Source organism: Natator depressus, chromosome 3, assembly GCF_965152275.1.
Source record: "Natator depressus isolate rNatDep1 chromosome 3, rNatDep2.hap1, whole genome shotgun sequence".
In the NCBI taxonomy this organism is placed as follows: Eukaryota; Metazoa; Chordata; order Testudines; family Cheloniidae; genus Natator; species Natator depressus.
In genome coordinates, this window is record NC_134236.1 from 70,006,698 (window position 1) to 70,023,954 (window position 17,257).

The 17,257-nt window shown below is 42.3% G+C and overlaps 1 protein-coding gene across 2 annotated transcripts in view; it reads left to right on the top strand.

Moving 5' to 3' along the window:
* ANKRD6 (ankyrin repeat domain 6) overlaps positions 1-17,257 on the top strand; it is a 157,997-nt gene that overhangs the window by 687 nt on the left and 140,053 nt on the right. The window lies entirely within an intron of this gene.

Sequence of the window (17,257 nt, forward strand, 5' to 3'; positions counted from 1 at the left end):
CCTTGTAAACAGGCAGTCAGGACAGAAAGGTGTCTCTTCACCGTAGCTAGACACCCATCTACGCCCTCCAGCCCCGCAGGAACATAGTTGGGTGATCCCCTTTCTCTGGCAAATACTCTGTGCTGTAGATGTAGTATTGGCTACTACACCATGTTTTATCAGCCCCTCTCATTATGAAAGCCCCTATTTTCAGGAGTTTGCATCAGTCATAGCTGTGTTTGGTTTGGGATGTGATTTAGGCTGCTTGGAGGCATGGAACAAAATCAAAGGTTGATATGAACTGTGAGGGAGGTTTTCCGGCTGGATGTTATAAGTATGTGTTTGGATGGGAGTGAGCTTGGAGCCAGTTGATGTTTAATATTAAAGTGTTTGTTTTACGCCAGGGACATGACAGAGTGAGGCTTTACTATCTGCAATGTTGAAATAGTAACATAATTTTGGAGGAAAAAACCCCTGAGTACTTGTGGCACCTTAGAGACTAACACATTTATTTGGGCATAAGCTTTTGTGGGCTAAAACCCACTTCATCAGATGCATGCAGTGGAAAATACAGTAGGAAGATATATATATACACAGAGAACATGAAAAAATGGGTGTTGCCATACCAACTGTAAGGAGACCAATCAATTAAGGTGGGTTATTATCAGCAGGGGGAAAAAACCTTTTGTAGTGATGATCAGGATGGCCCATTTCAAACAGTTGACAAGAAGGTGTGATTTCCTCACGAAGGCCTGATCCTGCAACTGGATCTGTGAAGATGACCTTGATGCCTGTGTAAAGTCCTCATGAAGTCATTGTGGCTCCACAGAGATAGAGGGAGTCTGTCAGCGTGGGTCTGATTGCAGGATCAGGGCTTAAGTGGCTTTAATATCCGTATTTCAAGCTTTTATAGTGGCTTCTATTCAGAAAAGGAAATCTGGCCCAAAGTCATCCTTCCTTTTCTTGACATCAAATAAAAACTGACAAATGTTTCCATTTGTTTATTACACGTACTAACTGCTCCCATTGATTTAACACCTTGTGATTACAGTATGTTCAGCTATAACTGGATATATGCTGTTTCCATCCATGGATGATCTGGAGTGTCATTGTCTTGCAGCAGTCATTTTATTGCTAACACTAACGTAGTAAACATTTAGCATACTGTGAGTTAGTGTAGGCATTAGAAAAATACAGTGGGCAGATATAAATATACAGCACATGAAAAGATGGCAGTTGCCTTACCAAGTGGGAGGTCAGTGCTAACGAGGCCAATTCAATCAGGGTGGATCTGGGCCATTCCTAACAGTTCACAAGAAGGTGTGAGTATCAATCGAGGGGAAATTACTTTTTGCAGTGACCCAGCCACTCCCAATCTTTATTCAGGCCTAATTTGATGATATCAAGTTTGCAAATTAATTCTAGTGCTGCAGTTTCTCATTTAAGTGTTGTTTTTGAAGGTTTTTTTTGTTGAAGACTGGCCACTTTTAAGTCTGTTGTTGAGTGTCCAGGGAGATTGAAGTGCTCTCCTACTGGTTTTTGAATGTTACAATTCTTGATGTCTGATTTGTATCCATTTATTCTTTTGTGTCGAGACTGTCCAGTTTGGCCAATGTACATGGCAGAGGGGCATTGCCGGCACATGATGGCATATATCACATTGGTAGATGTGCAGGTGAATGAGTCCCTGATGGTGTGGCTGATGTGATTAGGCCCTATGATGGTGTCCCCTGAATAGATATGTGGACACAATTGGCAACAGGCTTTGTTGCAAGGATAGGTTCCTGGGTTAGTGATTCTGTTGTGTGGTGTGCGGTTGTTGGTGAGTATTTGCTTCAGGTTCGGGGACTGTCTGTCTGTAAGCAAGGACTGGCCTGTCTCCCAAGATCTGTGAGAGTGATGGGTCGTCCTTCAGGATAGGTTGTAGATCCTTGATGATGCGTTGGAGAAGTTTTAGTTGGGGGCTGAAGGTGATGGCTAGTGGCGTTCTGTTATTTTCTTTGTTGGGCCTGTCCCATAGTAGGTAACTTCTGGGTACTCTTCTGGCTCTGTCAATCTGTTTCTTCACTTCAGCAGGTGGGTATTGTAGTTGTAAGAATGCTTGATAGAGATCTTGTAGGTGTTTGTCTCTGTCTGAGGGGTTGGAGCAAATGCGGTTGTATTGTAGAGCTTGGCTGTGGACAATGGATTGTGTGGTGTGGTCTGAATGAAAGCTGGAGGCATGTAGGTAGGAATAGTGGTCAGTAGGTTTCCAGCATAGGGTGGTGTTTATGTGACCATCGCTTATTAGCACCATAGTGTCCAGGAAGTGGATCTCTTGTGTGGACTGGTCCAGGCTGAGGTTGATGGTGGGATGGAAATTGTTGAAATCATGGTGGAATTCCTCAAGGGCTTCTTGTCCATGGGTCCAGATAATGATGTCATCAATGTAGCGGAAGTAGAGTAGGGGCATTAGGGGACGAGAGCTGAGGAAGTGTTCTAAGTCGGCCATAAAAATGTTGGCATACTGTGGGGCCAGGCAGGAACCCATGGCAGTGCCGCTGATTTGAAGGTATACATTGTCCCCAAATGTGAAATAGTTATGGGTGAGGACAGAGTCACAAAGTTCAGCCACCAGGTTTGCCATGACATTATCGGGGATAGTGTTCCTGATGGCTTGTAGTCCATCTTTGTGTGGAATGTTGGTGTAGAGGGCTTCTACATCCATAGTGGCTAGAATGGTGTTTTCAGGAAGATCACCGATGGATTGTAGTTTCCTCAGGAAGATCACCGATGGATTGTAGTTTCCTCAGGAAGTCAGTGGTGTCTCGAAGATAGCTGGGAGTGTTGGTAGCATAGGGCCTGAGGAGGGAGTCTACATAGTCAGACAATCCTGCTGTCAGGGTGCCAATGCCCGAGATGACGGGGCATCCAGGATTTCCAGGTTTATGAATCTTGAGTAGCAGATATAGAATACCCCTGGGTTTTGGGGTTCTCAGGGTGTGTCTGTGCGGATTTGTTCTTGTGCTTTTTCAGGGAGTTTCTTGAGCAGATGGTGTAGTTTCTTTTGGTAACCCTCAGTGGGATCAGAGAGTAATGGTTTGTAGAAAGTGGTGTTGGAGAGCTGCCTAGCAGCCTCTTGTTCGTATTCCGACCTATTCAGGATGACAACAGCACCTCCTTTGTCAGCCTTTTTGATTATGATGTCAGAGTTGTTTCTAAAAAAGAAAAGGAGTACTAGTGGCACCTTAGAGACTAACCAATTTATTTGAGCATAAGCTTTCGTGAGCTACAGCTCACTTCATCGGATGCATACTGTGGAAAGTATAGAAGATCCTTTTATACACACAAAGCATGAAAAAAATAGGTGTTTACCACTACAAAAGGTTTTCTTTCCCCCCACCCCACTCTCCTGCTGGTAATAGCTTATCTAAAGTGATCACTCTCCTTACAATGTGTATGAGTTGTTTCTGAGGCTGTGGATGGCATTGTGTTCTGCACGGCTGAGGTTATGGGGCAAGTGATGCTGTTTTTCCACAATTTCAGCCCGTGCACGTTGGCAAAAGCACTCTGTGTAGAAGTCCAGTCTGTTGTTTCAACCTTCAGGAGGAGTCCACCCAGAATCCTTCTTTTTGTAGGGTTGGTAGGAAGGTCTCTGGGTTAGTATGTTGTTCAGAGGTGTGTTGGAAATATTCCTTGAGTCGGAGTCGGCAACTGTTGGGAATGGGCCACATCCACCCTGATTGGATTGGCCTCATTAGCACTGACCCCCCCACTTAGTAAGGTAACTCCCATCTTTTCATGTGCTGTATATTTATACCTGCATACTGTATTTTTCACTCCATGCATCTGATGAAGTGAGAGCCCATGAAAGCTTATGCCCAAATAAATTTGTTAGGGCTTGTCTACACTACCAGCCGGGTCAGCAGGCAGCGATCAATTCAGTGGGAGTCGATTTATTGTGTCTAGTATAGACGCGATAAATTGACCACTGAGCACTCTCCCGTTGACTTCGGTACTCCACCAGAATGAGACGCGCAAGCGGAGTTGATGGGAGAGTGTCAGCTGTCAACTTCAGGGAAGACACGATGGTAAGTAGATCTAAGTACATCAACTTCAGCTACGCTATTCACATAACTGAAGTTGCATATATTAGGTCGACGCTGCTCAGTAGTGTAGACAAGCCCTTAGTCTCTCAGGTGCCCCAAGGACTCCTCGTTGTTTTTGCTGATACAGACTAACACAGCTACCCCTCTGAAACCTATACATTGCTTGATTTCAATGGGACTCTGTGTGGGAATAACAGTACGTCAGGGCATCACCTTTTACAAGGTCACAGCCCAAGTACTGACAGACTAATCACTTAAATTCATAACTTTGCTAGATACTAAAAATTGTGGACTGAATAGAGAGACTGAATTTATGGCTTTATACAACAATCTATAACCCCCTAAGAACTCCTTCCTTTACTCCCTATCACAGGAGGGGTGTTAATGGGCCACTTAACACACATTTAAGCGCCTTCGTTTTCAGTTTTATAAAATGTATTCATTTTTTTCTGACCTTTACCCTACTTTTGTATCATTCAAATATATATAAAAATTACTTGTTTTATTAGGAAAATACAATACATTGCATGAGATATATGTATAATGATAAATTTGTCTGTGTATATGCAAAGCTGCCTGTTGAAGTAAGGCTATGTATTAGTTTAGAAGATGTACACAATAAACAGACACACACACAAGCTCTGAAGTGCATGTGCATCTGAACGTACTGATGAATCTCACGCCCACCACATACACATTTCAAGCTATTAGCAGATAATGGATTAAAGATTTGACACACTAAAATGAAAATCTGTATCAGAATACATTTCAGAACACAAGGAAGTATTTGAAAGGTTTTTAAAAAAACAGGAAAAAAGGATGAAGTTGAGTGTATGCGCTGCAAATGATGTGTCCCAATTAATAAATGTACATATTTATAGGCTAATAGTTCTAAGTCTACACCAGTAAACTGTTTATTCAAATAAAAAGTTTTATTTGGGGATTAGAGAGATATTGTTTCCTTAAACTCAGAGGTGGCGTTGTGTTTTGAGTTCTGTTTTAGTTCTGCAGCAAACCACATTGATGCACTGAATTAAAAGCATTAATCTACTGAGTACTCTTTCCCCATCTTCCTGTCCACCAAAGTAAACCCCAATATCTACCCATAAATATATTAGTTTTTGTACTGATTTTCACCTGTTTTTTGTGGTAATAAACACTGATAAATCCTGGGAAAAATAAAATACAAACTGAAAATGAAGGGCCCTACAGATTTTGAAGGGCCATTCAAGGTCAACTACCTATGCTAAACAATCTATTCCATCTTCTATTTAGCTGTGACACTACATTTCCCAGAGCTGAAAAAGATCTGTGTGTTAGCTTCTCTCTCACCAGCAGAAGTTGGTCCAATAAAATACATTATCTCGCCCATCTTGCCTAAAAACCTGGCACGGACACTACTATAACAACACTGCATAAGACTAATTATGGTGGTTCTAAAAACAAACAAAGCTTTGCTAGGAACTTCTCTATGTATGATAATGGCTTAGCTCCTTCAGACTATACACAGGCAACACTGAAGGTCTGAACCCAGCATGCCAAATTCAAGGTTAGGCCACTAGCGAACTTACAGTGGCACACCTGTATCGGTGCAGCTGTGCTGCTGCAAGATCACTTATGTAGTTGCTCTATGCTGATGGGAGAGAGCTCTCCCATTGACATTATAAAACCACCTAATGAGCGGCAGTAGCTATGTCAGGGAGAGAAGCTCTCCTGCTGACAGCAATGTGAACAAGAGCACTTAACGTCAGTGTAACTTATGTTGCTGGGGGGTGGAATATTCACACCGCTGAGCAACATAAGAGTCGCTGATATAGGCTGGTGTGTGGACGTAGCCTACTTAGTACAACAGAAACAATAATGTTTATTGACTTTGTAGGGATGTTGTGACGCTTAATTGAACCACTTTGAAATACTTGAATGCAAAATAAGTGAGTGCTACATTTTTATTTATTTCCATTCTATTCAAATCTTCAATCTCTCATTTTTCCATCAACAGTGAGGACTTCAGATGAACTTCCAGAGAGCCTATAGCTATATCTTTCCTTAGAGGTATATCAGATTAACATCTAACCAGAGGCAGTACTTTACTTAAAACTGCAAATGAGATGCCTTATTTCACTTGTGGAATGGGCCTAGTGATATTTCCTTTGTAAGGATAAAGGGGTTGTAATTCCTCAGGGCAAATAAAAATGGAAATAAGTAATTTTAGTTCTCTATATTTACTGGGGGGGAAGGAGAGGGCATATGTGTGTCTTGTCCAAAATCACCCAGCCCTGAAGAGAAGAAATATAACTGCAGCTGGAAGAGAGTGGGCAGTAGCAAAGTAGGTGTATGCTGGTGGACTAACTGTGTACTATGTCACCAAAGAATATTCTCCACAGGATTCAAGTCCCTCTTTCTTCAGGGCTTCAGTTTTATTTTTTCTAAGTAACACAAGTTCAATATATCAAACATGTCACTGGCATCAGCTGGGAGGCTGCTGATTAAGCACAGGTGTGAGCCAACTCTCCTTAAAGGAGGCAAAAATATACATGTTCTCTGGCTCCAAGAGTTATTTGAAGACATTTTACAACCAACTCCTAGATAGTGTGGATATGTTCATACAAGATATACTGTGTAAGCTGTGTGTAGAACTATTTGAATAATTACAAAAAAGTATACCCTACTCAGCTGCCTGGGGTTAATCTATTGAACACCTCCACTGCTTTAGTGCCAAGGTGAAATAACACATACATATGTCAGTCCTATTTTATTTATGTGAAGTTAGTTTACATTGCAAGCCAGAATTTGCTGGAATTCACATGGAATTAAAATTAGTTTTGTGCCTCTCTTGTGTTTGGCTCCAGTGAAACGCAAGCTAAAACTTAAAGCCAAGGATGAATTATGACATGAGATGGAAAGAAATTCTGAAACAACTGCATTTATTGCTGAAATCTGTTTAATTCTTTAAAATGTTCTTAATCTTCAGAATCTATTAGGAGTTAATGATACGGAACAAAATGCTTGTTCACTGAAGTCTTTGTTTTCACTTCTTTAGTGTTTAAAGGCTTAATATTCTAAGGAGTGGTTGAGGCAGAAATGAATAATAGTGAAAGCCCTTGACGTCGAAGCTGGTTTGCACATTATAGTAAAATACTTAGCTGAAGTTTGGTTTGCCTCCCTAAAATTAATACTTTGAGGGAAATATACTTTTTCAGCCACCAAGTTGTTTTAACAAGTTTTATTTTTAATTTAACTAATGACTTTGATGTTTTCTACAGGAATTAAATCTGGATATTTTATTGGGATTTAGGCCAAGCTATCTTGATGTTAGTATGAAAAGAAATACTTCACTTTCTGCCTGTTGAAATCCATATAATTTCTTATGAGCCAGTTGCTATCGATATTGCAGTAATCAAAGAATGACTTAGAACTTTTATTCAAGTTCATATATAATGAATTTAGTAACTGAAACTTTAGGTACCATGCAGTGAAAATATGCATGACCATGAATTTTGGCTCTAGCTTTATAATTTTGTGTAATATAGTATAAAAAAAAAAGTATTCCTAATTATTGTTGCCCAGTACAGTGGGATAGAAAGAATACAAATACAGATTAACTTTGTGGCTTAAACTAATGGACCTCTGCTTAGAAAATGACAGCTTTCAGAGTAGCAGCCATGTTAGTCTGTATCTACAGAAAAAAAAGGAGTACTTGTGGCACCTTAGAGACTAACAATTTTATTTGAGCATAAGCTTTTGTGAGCTACAGCTCACTTCATCGGATGTCATTGTTCCTGAAAGTGTTTTTATAGTTCTTCAAAGTGCTTCTAATCATGGTGATACCATGAGACAAATTCTGTTCCCAACTCTGTCACTGATTTACTATTGCTCTTTAACCATCTGGGTTTTGTAAATTGTGAAAGTGTTGTTGTAACCTTTCTTGGTGGTTGCTGAATTGCAACATGGTGGATTTAGTTCATAAACATTTGGAGTTAGAGATTAATGCTTTAAACCATTTGAAATTTGGGATTCCATTTTTTGTTGTTGCTGTTCCTAATCATAAAACTATTCTCTTCATCTTGCTGTTCTCTGTGGTGATCTGCACTGGACACCCAGAACTGTAAGCCGCTGTTACCCATCTCCTTTAGCAAATGTGAGTTTAACTGGAGATTATGTTATACCAATAAAATAAAAACCAGCAGGATCTTATTAAAGGGGAAAAGGCAAAATGCCACATTTATTGTGAATACAGAAAGAATCATAGTAAGCAGTTAGTTATAACTATAACATTCAATTCAATTTCATATTTATTCACACATTCATTCATACACACACAGGTTCTGCAAGGTTGTTATCATAGTTACCAGCCTTAGAGTTGCTTGTGCCAAGCCACTGGCCAGGTGGCCTGGACATAAGGAGGGAGCAGGGCCTTGTCAGATGCACATCTGATACTCCTGGAAGTTGGTTTGCAGAATCAGACCCCAAAGTTCTCAGTTTCTAGAGTCCATTTTTATAGGAATTTATTCCTATGCCAATCTATGGGAATTGCTTCATCATGCTGTTGCTGAATCGATCAGCAGATGGCATATTCCTGACTGCTCCATGCTGCCAGATGTTATCTTGTTCTTTGGTTCTCCCATTCTTGAGGCTGTTGGGTGGATTCCAGTCTGCCCTTCAGGGGTCCTCTGGTTGTTTCCACTTGACGCCTTCGTTCCACCGATCAGATTGACACTGGATTCTTAGGCTGGCACCTCCCTGATCATTCATTTATTATCCACACCAAGCATCCATCTACATACATCCTCTATCTCTATTTTAATCACAATTGTTAACAAAACAAGATAAATACAACAAAAGGGTGGGGAGTCTCTGTGTGTTTCTGTTGTTACAAAGTATTGCTTTGAGAACAGACTCTGTCTTAGGATGTACAAACACAATTAGCAGCTAAAAACCAAGAGACCTCCCTCTTAATTAGAATTTAAACCTCCCTAGAATTTAAACTGGGGAATCAAACTAATTTGTGATTTTAATACAGAACTTCTTTAATATGATCCAACAATTAGACTCTGTGCCAGCTCCATTCCTGTTTGCTTCACTCACAACTTCCTCAAGACTCTACCTGTATTTGTTACCTGCAGGGCAAGGTAATCAGTGAACCCCAGTTCCTGAATTCCCCAGAGGTCTCTCTCTCTCTAGTGTCCAGTCCTTCATAGGACACTCACAGAAATTAAGTTCCTGCCTCCAGGAAGACACAGCACACACCAGCCTGTCAGTTAACTGAAGCTCAAACTTGGTCAATATAACAGAGGTGGTTTATAGTAAAACTAAGAAGTTTTTATTAACAAAGAACAGGGATTTAAGTGATACTAAACAAGTGGAAAAGAGACAGGTTTGTTTACATACAAAAGATGCTTTCTAGTGCATAAAACTTAATTTTAGCAAGTTGTATAGCCTAAAGCCATTTATCACTTATAGCAGGTTATCAGCAGTTCCTGCCCTTTAGGCTGAGAGGGCCATCCTTCCTAGGCTCAGAGGGGGCTGTTCCCTTTGTCCCCTGGGTGATGGATAACTAGGAATGTCCTTTTTCCTCCCCTTCATATTTTCCCAATCCATTATCTTGACTTCCAAAGAGTGCAGACTTGGACACTTGGTATGCTCACTAAATTGTTCTCTGTTGCTTCTTATCTTGATTGTTTTGTTTACCTGATATGTAATTGTACTTCAGTTGTCCTCAACCTGTAATCAAGCCAGTCAGATAGGTAAACCCACACTTCTTTGTCTAGGGATGACTGCATTTATGCACTGCTTCCAAGGTGTATTTTAAGAACATATTTCCAGTACACAATTTTTTATACATAACCCATACATAAATCACTCTCTGATTTTTTGGGACGAGCATGTCACCACTTTACATATGATAACTTACATGACACCCTTTAGATACATATGAGTACATCCAAGTTACTGTATGGTGGACCCTCTGCCAGTTGACTCTAGGGTGACCAGATGTCCTGATTTTATAGGGAGAGTCCAGATATGTGGGGCTTTGTCTTATATAGCTGCTTATTACCCCCCATCCTGATTTTTCACACTTGCTGTCTGGTCACCCTAGTTGACTCTGAGGAGCTCTTAGGGGCCTAATCTCTTACTTGATTACTGTAACAAACTCCTTTCCAGCCTCCTCCTTTTTTTCTTGTCCCCCTCCAGTCTGTCTAGTTACTGCATCCAAAACAACTACGTTACGAGAACGTTAAGATTGCAAAGTGAAGCACTCAAAGGTAAAGATGGGCCAGAATTAAGTTTGTAGGACCACTGCCTCATTTGTTCCAGAAATTGGAAGGGGTAACGTGAGTGAGGCAGTGGTTTGCAGCAAGAAGAAGGATGCTCTAGTAGTTAAGGCATAGAACGATGCTTTGGAGAAGTGGATTGTATCCCTGCCACAGAGTTCCTCTGGGATGCTAGTCAAGTTAATTAAACCAAACTTTTCACAGGTGGCCACTAACTTTCTCCTTGCTTTCTGGAAGCACAGCTTGAGGTCCTGGGGGCTGATTTGCTGAAGTGTGGAGCTCTCCCAGCTGCAACTGAAATAATTGGGGGCCATACTTTAAACACACAAAGATATATAATACTAAGTGCTCTGAGTACTCAAGCCATAGGCATCTAAAAGTGGGCACCCAAAATTAGTAGATACTTTTGACATTAATCTTTCTTTGCCTCAGCTCTCCTTCTGTAAAATGGGATAAAAATACCACCTCACTTAACAGGGATTTTGTGAACATAGTATTTGTGAGGCACTCAGCTGCTGTAGTGATGAGCACCATAGAGAAGCCTTAGTGCCAGGGAAGATGGAGGAGATATTTATATTGTCTACCTTGTTTTGGATGTCTATATTTAAAGGATGGCCCTGCTTTCTAGCCTGGACATAGTGCTATGAAAATTCTATTGTAATGAATCTGTGGAATTTAACACTAAGAAGAATAGGAAAATATATTCATGCTTACCTGAAAATATCCTTTCTTCAAGTAATAAGTTACACAGATCTGGCCTACGTCGGAGACAAAGTGATCATCTAGCACAGAGATGGAAATTTAACATTTTAGTGGCACATGACGTCCAGTTCCAACGATTTGGGGTGGTTGTTATTAGGTGGTAGAAACTGTTTCTCAAAATATATTTATCACAATCTCTAATTTTTAAAAAGTAGATCTGAATTATCCTTTGGAAATTCTCAGCTGGAACTTCAGGAGATGGGGGCGGGGTATTTCCCTACTGCCGATGACTGACAGGTCTGGTTTTACCCCACAAGCTGCAAGCAGACTGAAGTTTGTTGTAATGGATCTGTGGATCAGCGTAGCTAAAGGATATTTTCAGGTAATTACAGATCAGTTTTCCTATTCTAGGCAGAACAATCTTCATGTACAAACATGTACAGCATGGGTTCTTTTTGATCACAGGCACATATGCTGCTCTGCCTATTTCCCCAGTTCTTGTGAGAGTTAAGATGTAAGGTGTTGAAACATTTTTTGCCCTTCTACATTTCTCGAAGAATTATTGTACATTTCAAGTACACTGCTTTGGTGGGGGGGACAGGTGGTTGTTTTTTTTTTTTTTTTTTTAACTAAAGCGTGCCCCAAGTGAACTACAATTTGAGGTATAGGAGCTTTCCCTGAAGGATCTTGGAAACAAGGTGGTTCTCTTGTCCCTGCAACATGACCAGAAGAAAAGAAGGAGGCTGTGTTCATCTGGGGAGAGAGTTGGGTGCGTTTCTTCAAACGGGATACATGAAACACGGAAGGGCAGCCGGAGGCAGAAGGCCACCGGGTTTGTTGAAAGACCAGAAAGGGGCCAACATACCAGTACAGTTTGTGGGAGGGATGGAAAGTGTCCACGTGTTGTGTGAAGAGCTATACCTTGTCTCCCACGGTAACTGGAGCGTTGACTTGACAATGGCAGTTGGCGAAGTGCTTATAGTCCTTCCTGGCAGCATCCAACTGGGGTTTCAGTTCCTCGTGGATGTGGTGGAGGTGTTAAAGCAGGTTGAAGGCTGTGGGGATGTAGGAAGTCCGTTGTAGGGATGGGTGGAACCATACATGAAAGCCATAGTTGGAAAAGAATGGGCTCTGGCAGGTGGATTTGTAATCAGAGTTGTTACAAGTGAATTCTGCAAAGGGTAAAAGTAGGACCCACTCATCCTAGTGGTAATTAATAAAAACACAAATATTGCTCCAAAATTTGACTCACCCATTCTGACTGTCCATGCATCTGGGGGTGATATGCTATGGAGGTTGCAGGCTGAGTTCCCTGTAAGCCGCACGGCTGTGCAGCAGCCTTCTTGGCGCTGCGCAGGCACTCAGGGAACCCACCTGGGGACAGGGCACCCCTCGCCCGGCCCCCAACTTGCCACGGCCGGGACACCCCTCCCCTGGCCCCAAATCTGCCAGGGCAGCCTGGACCTGCCGGAGGAGGAACGCCTATCCTGCAGCCCTAGACCTGGAGCTGCCATGGTGGGGAGAAGCTCTTCTCCCCCCTGCCCCAGCCCAGGTGCTGCTGCAGGGAGAGAGAGCTGGGGGGAGTCCTCTTTTCCTGCTATAGCCTTGGAGCACCCTCCTGTACCCCAAACCCTTCATCCCCAGCCCCACCTCACAGCTCGCACCCCTAGCTGGAGCTCTCACACCCTGGCACCCTTACCCTCTGCCCCAACCCTGAGCCCTCTCCCACACTCTGAACCCCTTGGCCCCACCCCCACCAAATGAATTTTGTTATGTGCACCAATATGGAGGTGATGTGTCACACACCACCTCCATATTGGTGCACATAATGAAATTCATTCCGCACGTGGGTGGGAAAAATTAGAGGGAGCACTGGTTGCAGGTAGACATCCAAGACCGGGAATAGCTCTTGGCAGAAGGGGGAGATGTTGTGACAATTGGGTCTCAAATTTGTAAGATTGTAAGAAGTGTGAAAAAGTTCATAAGATATTACAATAACCTATAATAACAAATGTTGACTGGAGAAAGTGTAAAAGAGAGACAGAAAAATTGAATTAGTCTAAACTGAAAAGGTCCACTGATACGATTCAAGGACTGTGTTGAAATTATGCTTATTTCAAAACAGGAGATGTGGAGCCAGAAGTTAATGAGCCAAAATTGATATGTTGGATATTAAGCCTAATTAGTGAACAAAATAATGAGGGGATGGGCTTTTCCACTCATCACTCCCTTTTTGGGTCCTTAAAAGAAAAATTTTGTGGGGATGTGACAGGTTCCCCCTGGGGTGCCACTTGGAACTGGGGTACACTGAGTCCCCTGACCCACCAGCCTGGGCTCCCTCTCACATTGTACTGCTGTAACAAATTGCAGAGCTGTCCAGCCTGCACTTTCACCAGCATATGTACAGGTATAGGACACACCAAGCTGCAGTTAAATGCAGGCTCTCTGACCAGCTCCTGCATAAGAAGGCTACAGCTAAGGCAGCTCCCCAGGCGTGCACCCCCTCTGAAGTATAAACCCAGAATTATACTGTCTTGCGCTGCACAGGGAACTGTACAGCATAAGCTCATAAAGTTCACCCCCTCCCTCAATGTGGAGAGGAATATGCAACAACCTTTGCCCCTGAGCTATGATTCCCATACACTTCACTCCTGCTCACTGGTTTAGATAAAGAAAAAACAAATTTATTAACTATAAAATATTAGATTTTAAGTGATTATATGGCATAGCAAACCTATCAAAACAGATTACATAGCAAATAAACAAAAAACACAAACTACCCTTAATAGATTGGATATGAATTAGCAGATTCTCACCCTAAGAGATGATACAAGCAGGCTGAAGATTCTTCAGGGGCAAGCTGCACTTGCTTTACAGCTTGGAATCCCCAGATGTTTCATTCACAGGCTAGAAATCCCTTTAGCCTGGGTCCAGCATTTCCCCCAGTTCAGCCTTTGTTCCTCAGGTGTTTCCAGGAGTTGGCTTGTGTGGGGAGTGAAGAACCCCAGATGATGTCACTCCTGGCCTTATATAGCTTTTTCATATGGCGGGAACCCTCTGTTTCAAAGCTCGGTTCCCAGACCAGTCTGTGGAAGAATACTGACATCCCAAGATGGAGTCCAGAGATATGTGGTTTGATCACATGTCCTTGTAGAGTCATAGCAGCCATTACTCACAGGCTGTTTGGAGTGTTCTCAAGATGTCTCATTACCAAGTGGGAGATAAGCTTTCTCTGAGGCCTATTTTTTTTCCTAATGGCCCATTCCCCTGAATAGGTCCTTACCCACCCACTGTCTAGCCTGGAAACGTCTTGTCCAGTGGGCCTCACCCAGGTGTAACTACGTTTGAAATACAGATACATAGTCAATATTCATAACTTCAGATAAAGTGATGCATGCAGATGGGATAATCATATTTAGCAAATCATAACTTTTCCAATGACATCTCACATGCATTATCTTGCATAAAATGCATCATAATTACGCTATAACGATATAATATCACTGAAGAATATGGGGTGCAGTGTCACAGTGGAAAACCTCAAAAGAACAAAACGAAGAACAGACTTGGGCTACTTAGGTTTCCCCATCATGACTGCCATGCCTGCTGTGTTCTGGACACAGGGCCTTTTCTCAGGATCAGGATGATGATGATGCCCTGGGCCAGGGGTCTTTTCACCCCTACCAGCTCCAGCTGAATCACCAACATCACCTGGGATGATGACTACTACCATCCTGCTGGGCTGAGCCTGCTTGCCCGCACCTGGTGTGGAGGGGCAGGGCCCTTGGTTGTTTCTGGGGCAGGCCCAGCCCTTGCACTGTATTAGGGTTGGGTGCAGCCTTACTATCGAGTCCGTATCTGGGGGTGGGGATTCTTGCCCACACACTCAGTCTAACAGATTGCCATATTTGGGGTCAGGAAGGAATTTCCCCATGGGTCAGATTGGCAGAGACCCTGGAGGTTTTCACCTTCCTCTGCAGAATGGGACACTGGTCACTTGCAGGTTTAAACTAGTGTAAATGGTGGATTCTTTGTAACCTGAAGTCTTTAAACCATAATTTGAGGACTTCAGTAATTTAGCTAGAGGTTAGGTGCTAATTCCATCAGGCAAGATGACATAACCCAGGAAGTTGGTGGTGTGGTCAAACTCATTCTTTTCAGGTTTTGCACATAAGTCATTTGCCCTGAGGCTCTTCAGTACCTGTTGGATGTGTGGTTGTCCAGTGTCAGGTTTTTGGAGAAACTGAGTATCATCCTCGTAGATTACAGCAAACTGGTCTAGAATGTCCTTAAAGATGCCATTCACAAAGTGTTGGAATGTAGCCAGGGTGATGGAAAGGTCAAAGGTATTCATAGTGCCTGTAATGGGTGTGGAATATTGTCTTACCTCCTGGATGTGAACCAGGTTGTATGCATTGTACAGGTCGAGCTTGGTGAAAAATTTAGCTGAGCTGACCTGTTCCAGAAGTTCACTAATCAGCAGGAGAGGGTAGTTGGTTTTAATGGTAATGTTATTCAAGGCCTGTTCAGGAGAGCCTGACTAAAATAGCTTTGCATGGTAAACAATCTTAATGTGCTTTCTTGTTGAATAGAAATGTTGAACAGAGACATACCTATAAACTGTGCACAATACATTACAATAACTGGATTAGTTAACAGGATAATAACAATCTAAGCTCTCATTTGATTACTGATTCTGTCATATGTAGGGATGGAAAACAAGAGTAACACAAAGGAATTATTTATTATTTTCTTTTTTAACCTGCTGTCCTCCCCCTATCAGGCCTATAGCCAGCCAAGCAAAAAGGAGACAGTTGGAAGCAAAGCAAAGAAAAGGAGAACCCAGAAGTGCCTTTCCTTTCTCCATACTTCCTCTCCCCAGTGTCCCATCTATGTATTATGAAATCTTCTATTTTGGTAGGAGCTGGTGATAAAGCAGTATTGGACCGATACAGGTAAAACATAATTCAGTCTTCTACGATTGATAGGTCAAAACCAAAATGTTCCTGAATCATGTTACAGTGTGCAAAGATCCAAAGCTGAGGCACAGTTCAGGTATATGATTTAATCTTCTTTATACCACAATACCAACTGTGTTTTAGCCATGTTGGGATATTGGGGAGGTGTAACACCATTTTCGATTTTTACAGTGTAGATGAGCTCTCGCCTTGATCTGGTTCCTTCCAATAGTAGAGATAAAGGGGCAAGGAATGCTGAAATCTCAGGGCATTTATGTGTTAGCCATAGCACAGGTACTCATGACCAGTTGTAACACTCCTTCCTCATGTAGTGGGACTAGGACTACATGGAGATACATTAGGGTGCAATGGTACTGGGGCACAAACTGCATATCTTAAAATTGGCTGCTCTATGCAGTGTTTACAGTCAATGTTGCTGACTTTACAAGAACTGCGATAATGCGGCCTGCCTATCAGACTCCTTTCTTCCAGATTCTTCTTTCTCCCAAACGTGTGTGGCAAAGCATGATGTTATAGCAGACTTGATCAGCAAATTTGGTACAGATTCATCCTGTGCTCTGGAGGAGACCCCAGTCCCCAAGGTGGGGGTTTCAGGGTAATGACAGGCTATGGAAACCCTGGCAGCTTGGATTCTATTGGAGCCAAGGAATAAAGGAGGTGAAGGAGTTGGGTGGTAATGTGAGGCATGGGGACCAACACAGATACCCCTTGCCTTTGGCAGGTGTCACAGAACTGCGCTGAATTTCTTGCCACTTCCTCATACAATGGAAGAATTAGAAGGAAAATTCATGAGTATAAATTTGCTGAGTTTCCACTTCATAGAATATCAGGGTTGGAAGGAACCTCAGGCGGTCATCTAGTCCAACCCCCCCAAAGCAGGACCAATCCCCAACTAAATCATCCCAACCAGGGCTTTGTCAAGCCTGACCTTAAAAACCTCACAGGAATGAGATTCCACCACCTCCCTAGGTAACCCATTCCAATGTTTCACCACCCTCCTAGTGAAAAAGTTTTTCCTAATATCCAACCTAAACCTCCCCCACTGCAACTTGAGACCATTACTTATTGTTCTGTCACTTCCATGTGTGTCTTGGCATGGGGCCCTGTGTATGTTGCTATTAGGACATGTTCTTAAACCAGGACTGATATGAGACCACTGTTTTTTTTGGGACAGCAGTCTGGAAAAGAATCTCAGTTTCTGAGGAAAAAGTTTAGCCATTATCTCCAAAATGACTTG